This window comes from Patella vulgata, chromosome 4, assembly GCF_932274485.2.
Source record: "Patella vulgata chromosome 4, xgPatVulg1.2, whole genome shotgun sequence".
Taxonomy (NCBI): Eukaryota; Metazoa; Mollusca; class Gastropoda; family Patellidae; genus Patella; species Patella vulgata.
The window spans coordinates 30773565-30781367 of record NC_065882.2 but is presented as its reverse complement, the minus strand read 5'-3'; the positions used below and the strand labels follow the sequence as shown (position 1 = coordinate 30781367).

Below are 7803 nucleotides of genomic sequence, written 5' to 3'. Positions count from 1 at the left end.
GATATAACTTAACGGGAGTGGCCTCTTAATAAAATCTCGTTGCTTTTTGTGCCGACATAAATTAAATATTACGCTTGGATGCATTGGAAGCGGTAAATTTGGCCGTCGCTGAATCTTGCGCCGGACGAAAATTCTTTACTCAAATCTCGGACATAACTTCTGTAAACTTGTCATTTTGTACCAACCTTCGATACTACTGTCTACCATTGTGATGCATTCGATAATATTTATCCATTTTTGTGAAGAAAATCGATGAATTCATTTTATTTTATGAAAAAAGCACATGAACAAAAAACATCGCTAATTTTATCACCTATTTACAGGGGGTGTAACTCTGTATGTAATATTATCGGAGGCGCTAAGAGAGATACTAGATGATCGTGACAAAACTCGGTACTTTTATTTTATTCAATCAGTATCAAATAATGTGTCGTTCGTGAAAACAATGATCAGGTTAGTCGTTTAATAAAACAAAAGATTAATTAACAGATAATCCCGGGTTGATTGTTATGTTTACATTTCTTTTTACCTGATCAGTGGGGGTCCAGTTAATTAACTACTACTCACGGGATTAGCGGGGGTGTTACAAAGAACGACAAGATGGTATCATTCAACAATGGCCGTTGAATGGGCGATGTTTTGTTGAATTTATTGGGGGAATTTATCGTGACCGCTTACAAGGAGATGTCGCTGAATAGGAGTGGCTGCTCATACAGATTCTACTGTATAATACCCATCTCAAGTGTTATATAGAATTTTGTCCAAGAATGAAATCAACATACTATTGAATTGTTTATCACGTATTTAGTTGATGTTAAACAATTTAAGTTTAGTACTATAATTTCTTATATAAATATTATTTCGATACTGCATAAGTCCAATAATCTCGCCGACCCTTTAACTAGTTGGTCCATAAAACACCTTCTAACAGGTGTCAAAAGAGCACTGGGTACAGCTCAAAGTTGCAAAGCCCCGATTACACCCGATTTATTGCTACGTATTCATCGTGTTTTGGGAAAATCGTTTAATAACAGTATTTTCTGGGCTGCTTGTCTTTTAGGATTTTTTGGATTCTTGCGGCCTAACAATTTCTTGGTCAAAACACGCTTTGACCCAATTTTTCACATCCAACGCAAGGATGTAACATTGTTATCATGGGGATTCATTGTGCGCCTTAAAATCACAAAAACCTTGCAATTTCGAGCCAAGTCAGTCATCATTTGTTTACCATAACTTCGCAACCATCCCCTCGATCCCTGTTCTGCGCTTCAGGTGATGGCAGATGTCTTGCCTATCGCTCTTTCCTGAAGGCACTTCGTACTACACTTCACGCATTGGGTTTACCGCCATCTTCCTATGGTGGACATTCCTTCCGAAGGGGTGCTGCCACTTGGGCTAGTTTTTGGTCAAGTAATTGTTATCAACGTTGATACAAATTATTCCTCGCTTCTCCGCGCGCTTCATACCTTCACATCCCATTTCCCTTCTTCTTAATCTTAAAGGACAATATTGGTGGCAGTCATTATAAAATATGTGATAGAGCTCGTTAAATACATCCCAAATATAATTTTAACACAGAGATCATTGCTACGTGAGATGTGTAACAAGCACGTGAAGAAACGGGAAGTGACGTCAAACATGAGTTGTCCTTCTATATAGCTGACTGAAGTAACGAGCGGTAACAGACAAACGATCGAATTTCATTTCACTGATAATTCCGCTGAAGATGAAAAGTTGTTATGTGAGACGATGAGAGGATATCTGACAATTCAAAAAAAAAGAATTGGCTGTCAGTAGATAAAAGATAACGAACAAATTAGAAAAAGTCCGTGCATTACCATGTTTTTACTAAGAACAGAATGAATAAAAACGGGGGAATGCACGGGATTTTTCTACTTTTTCTCGTGTCCCTTATCTAGTGACAGCCAATTCTATTTTTGAATTGTGCGATACCCTCTTACCGTCCCATATAATAACTTTTCAACTCCAACGGAATTATAAGTAAAATGAAATTCGATCGTTTGTCTGTTACCGCTCGTTACTTCAGTCTGCTATATAGAAGGACAACTCGTGTTTGTCATGTTTGGCGTCACTTCCCGTTTCTTCACGTGCTTGTTACAAGTCTCCCGTAGCAATGATCTCTGTGTTAAAATTATATTTGGAATGTATTTAACCCAGTTCTATCACATATGTAATAATGACTGACACCAATATTGTCCTTTAATACAACGTCTTGGGGTTTGGGAGTTTTATTTTGTAAATAATTTTTGACATTGTATTACTTTGTTGTAATTTGTTTTGATTTAAAATGATTAAAATGTTTGCCATCCCGCTGCTGCTTTTATTATTGGTGAAGTCAAGTAAATTACAGATTTATTTGTAAATCATATTTTAGGTGACGTAACCGTTCAACGACCTTAACGTTTGACATTGCCTCGCTTTAAACTTCCGCCTTTTTAATTATGCTAACGCCATGCTCCTGTGTTTTTTAATTTGTGCTATGTAAAAATCCCTACCTCCCACCCTCCCGGTAGTATTACTGTGGGTAGGTGCTTGTTTTTTAACTGCTACTTCCGAACCTGGTGAGGGAGTTTTATTTTGCAAATAATTGTTTGACATTGTATTACTTTGTTGTAATTTGTTTTGATTTAAAATGATTAAAATGTTTGCCATCCCGCTGCTGCTTTTATTATTGGTGAAGTCAAGTAAATTACTGGTTTATTTTTTTTTAGGCTACAGGCTACTGAAATTACTAACTATTATATTAGTATTACAGAGCTGAATTGAGTCAATATTTTACTATGAAAAAAAATGTCCAACTCTTTATTACTATAGTAAAACTATAGAAATATAAAGCCACGGTATGAATTAAAAAAAATGATAAACTGGGCTTGTTGACAAGGCCCTGAAGTTCACCATTCCCATGCCTTTTGTTTACATTGGTTTTCGCTGATTCTGTTCTACGCTTTGACGTTACAACCACCACCGGATGCCAGACGCCGTTCTCCACCAATTTAGCGTCTGCGCGCGGTCTAGTTAGTATAGCACTCGGCAAACCTCAACAGATTCCAGTACCGGAATCTGCCGAGTGGTTAGTATAGACGTCATTGGCATCTCCCAGTATTCTTACATTCGGCAAACCTCGACAGATTCTACGCATCTAACAAACCTCGGCAGATTCCGGTACCCTACATCTAACCTCGGCTGTGTGATAGTAATTGATATGTACCTACGCCTATACATTTGCGATGCGGCTACCGGTTTACTTTAACAGGAAAACGTGCCGCTTTTACAAAAAAGTCCCAATATGGCGTCTTTTGTCGAGTGTATTTTACTAAACGAGCAGAGATATTGTCTCAAGGCTGCTGGTTTGATATAATTCCCTGGTAATTCCCCAAACCCAATGCCAAACTTGACGTTTGTTGATATAATACACTCTCCACAGAAATCTCCATGGGCGCAGCCATTTTTCATCCGGGACCTTTAAAATAGTTCCAATATGGCGGAATTCGTCATACAGCCGAGATTAGATGCGTAGAATCTGTCGAGGTTTGCGTACCGGAATCTGCCGAGGTTTGCCGAGTGAGTATTCTTAGTGAAGGATGAGAAAGTGACGGCTGACTTGATCTCGGCAGATAGAGAGTCATCTGGAAATGGTGGTGAGCTCTAAATGCCGTGCCGGAAGGAAGTTCAGAAAAAAATACGGTCATTAATTTTCCGTCTGAACCTTAAGTCTTATCCAAACATTTTAGCAATGTCAACCAAGAGAGATTAGGCTATTTATTTGTTATGTCGGATGAATTGATTTAGATAGTTTTATTTTTTAAAAGCTGATGATAATAGAGTCTATATTCTGGCTTGAACAGCCAGATAGAAGGTGAGTAAAACTAAAATTACCGGTACGGTAGGCTAACTAAACCATGATGAACTTTAATGAAGGTTGAATTCGAATTTCGGGTAGGCCTAAATCGAATCGAAACTGCCTGACAAAAATGGCCGCTCATTGTTCGCAGGTTGTGTAAAAGTATGTAATGCGAAGGTTGTGGACCCTCTAGAGGTCACAATTGATGAACTGACGCCAGCGATTTTTCGTTTCTACCAGGTCGGATGTAGGGGGAATTTCGTCCTTAACCTCGACTTGTGTATTGTTTTATGATATATTCATGAATGACTAATGGCTTATTAGTTAATGCTAGGTTCCCAGTATCACGATTGAAATCATGGTTTTAAATTTGATCATGGTGATCCTATCAGATCAGATCTTATCATTTGAGGTCAGTCGTAGCAATCGTGTTGATCGTATCGAAACCTATCCGAATGTATCATGTACGGTACTACTGTCTGGTTAGAACTTGAAATTGTCATCCTTTATACCGCACATTAATTAATTTCAGATCAAGCTATAATCTATATATTTATAACCCCTCTGTCTTGAAAAATCATTGTTTATTTACTTCGCGGTATTGAAGACAGCCATGCTTGTCCTAGTTATTTGGAATAAACCAAATCGAACAGGGGTGTGGATTTGACTTCCAAGGGGTCATTTCGTCCTACTTGCATGTTTAAATAGTTGTTTCGGCCCAGTAGAATATAAGTTGCTTTAAATAATGAGCTATTTACGAGAGGTAATATAAATTTGCTATTTGGTTTCAGACCAGTTTTTTACTCCACTGCCTTAGATATTAAATTGCCGGCCCAAGTCCGGGTGCTTTTTGAAATTGATATAAACTACATACAAAGTTTGACCCAATATTGTAGTGACATGTCATGGAAATTTGGAAGTAGGCTAAATGACAATTCAAACCAATTGTCTATCTGGCTTTAGGATAATAATAGATACATAACTGTCGATTTTATTTGGCTGTGTACGACTTTTAATACTATTTTCAGAGCGCCAAATTGTGGTCTTGTGGCACTTTTTCTTTTTTAAAAGTTTTAATATTCCAATTGAAAAATGGCGCTCCTAAGATATTTTTATAGATAGCCTACTCTATTTCCTGTTTGATTTAGTTTTTTTTTTGTCCCCCACCTTTCGAAGAAAGCAGGAGACTATTAAAATGGGTTCGTCTGTCTGTCTGTCCGCCCATCACACTTTTTGGGACACAATAACTCTTCTTCTAATTGACCTAGAATGTTCAAACTTGGTGTAGGTGTTTATTAGGTCAATGCCTTGATGGAGTTCGAAGATGAGCAGGAGACTATTAAAATGGGTTCGTCTGTCTGTCCGCCCATCACACTTTTTGGGACACAATAACTCTTCTTCTAATTGACCTAGAATGTTCAAACTTGGTGTAGGTGTTTATTAGGTCAATGCCTTGATGGAGTTCGAAGATGAGCATTTTCTGCTTAGTGTAAGCAGAGATAAGCAATTTGATTGGTTGATGCTTTGGGACACGATAACTTTAGTTCTAATTAAGTGAGAGGGATGAAACTTGGTGTATAGTTTCATTACATCAATACCTTGACTAAGTTCGATAATGAGCATTTTCTGCTCAGGGTAAGCAGAGCGATAAGCAATTTGATTGGCCAAGACTTTGGAACACAATAACTCTCCTTTTAATTGAGCTAGAATGTACAAACTTGGTGTAGGTGTTTATGAGGTCAATGCCTTGATAGAGTGCGAAGATGAGCATTTTCTGCTTAGGGTAAGCAGAGATAAGCAATTTGATTGGTTGATGCTTTGGGACACGATAACTTTAGTTCTAATTAAGTGAGAGTGATGAAACTTGGTGTATAGTTTCATTACATCAATACCATGACTAAGTTCGATGATGAGAATTTTCTGCTTAGGCTAAGGAGCAATAAGCATTTTCATTGGTCAAGACTTTGGAACGTAACAACTCTGCTTCTTATTGAGGTAGTATGTTTAAACTTGATGGTGATGTTCGTCTTGACTGATTCAATGATTAACATATTGAGCTAAAGCTAAGCAGAGATGAGCAATTTCCTTGGTCGATGCTTTGGGACAAGATAACTTTGATTTTATCTGATAGAAAGTGATGAAACTTAGTGTATAGTTGATGTTCGATTAATTAATATGTGTCATCTATTTATTTGGGGATTTCGGCAGGGGACATCAGCCTCACTGTTGGCTTTTTTATTTTGTGAAATGCCGCTAAGCAAGTGATAGTATGACAGAAAACGGAACGGGGTAGTAGCCACACAAGGTCAACTCCTGATAGATCAAAGGCACGTAATTGTGTTTTTGTGTTCAGACCACGGGTGGTTCTTTTTTACATTTAATTTATTCATATTGATTCATCTTGAACTTAATTCAATTTCTGCAAGTCTACTGTTTAAACAAGAAAACGGAAAATAAAGTGTTTTATACAAATCATTTATTTACAGAAATTCACAGAAAATGCCCTGACTATATACAATATATATACTATTCAAAAAAAGTAGGGGATATTTGATTTTGGGGGCATAATACTAAAATATGCAAATGACTACGAAAAAAGTCACTATAGAACCTAACAGAAGAAACATTTCCAGTTACATGTGACGCCCAAACGCACCAATAGCTACCGCATGGAATGCAGGTGATGCTTGGGATCATCATGGGGGTCCAACCCAAGATTTGCACGACTCTGACTTTGAATGTTACAGTCATTGTGGCATTGAATTCCAGGGTGGAAACATCAGTTTAATTGTTTTAGTGACCAGAAAACAAATTTTGATATGCGTCGGCTTACCCAAAATGAAAGGTTACGTGCCCTTGGCATGCTACAGATCGGCACAACACAGGCGGTTGTGGCGCAGACGATGAATGTTTCTCAGTCTGTCATAAGCAGGCTATAGTCCAGATACCGTGATACACAATCTGTACAGGACAGACCACGCTCAGGTCGACCAAGGGCGACAACTCAAGCCCAGGATCGATTTATCCGTACCTTGGCCTTGAGAAATCGTGTCATCACAGCAAATCAGATCAGCGCTCGTCTTCAAACAGACACTGGTGTGAGAGTGAGTGGCCAGACGATTCGGAATCGACTGCATAGAGGTCACCTTCGCGCCCGACGTCCTCGCGTGATCCCTTGTTTGAGAGATCATCACATTCAGGCAAGACGTCGTTGGTGTAGGGATCGTCAACACTGGGATAATCGACGCTGGAGCAATGTGATGTTTTCAGATGAGTCAAGGTTCACTGTTGATTTTTTGGACAGACGTAGGAGGGTGTGGCGTCGTCGAAACGAGCGCTTCCAAGACGTTAACGTCATCAGACATGATCGATTTGGGGGTGGTTCTGTTATGGTGTGGGGAGGCATCACTGTTGCTGGAAGAACGGCTTTACATGTTGTTGCAGGGCGTGTTACAGGCCAGTACTACCGGGACAACATCTTGGCAGTCCATGTTGTGCCGTTCGCACGACGTCATGGCCGCCGTTTCATCTTCCAGGATGACAACGCAAGATGTCACAGGGCCAGGATCGTTACAGGTTACCTCCAACAACAGAACATTACCACATTACCTTGGCCAGCACTGAGTCCCGACCTCTCCCCCATTGAGCATGTCTGGGACATGCTTGGACAGAGGTTACGTCAACGTCAACAACGTCCTGCCAATGTCCAAGAACTTGCTGCTGCGTTGCAACAGGAATGGGACAATCTGGACCAAAATGACCTTAGACGTCTCATTAGGAGTATGCCACGTCGGATCAATGCTTGTTTGGCAAACAGAGGAGGATTTACCCGTTACTGACTTGGTTGTGATGCTGTGGTGACTTTGCTGTTTGACCCCGGGTATCATTTTACCCTTATAATGGTCAGTCTGTGCCTTACTTAGTCTAACGATCATTTGGAA

At 39.4% G+C, this 7803-nt stretch overlaps 1 protein-coding gene and 1 pseudogene across 1 annotated transcript in view; both read left to right on the top strand.

Moving 5' to 3' along the window:
• Positions 1 to 777: 777 nt before the first annotated feature.
• Positions 778 to 1631, top strand: LOC126817874 (uncharacterized; annotated as a pseudogene).
• A 1958-nt stretch (positions 1632 to 3589) lies between these two features.
• LOC126817147 (kelch-like ECH-associated protein 1) overlaps positions 3590 to 7803 on the top strand; it is a 109213-nt gene continuing 104999 nt past the window's right edge. The window contains exon 1 of the mRNA XM_050543989.2: positions 3590 to 3877. The gene's annotated coding sequence lies outside the window, so the exon portion shown is untranslated. The remainder of the gene's footprint in view (positions 3878 to 7803) is intronic.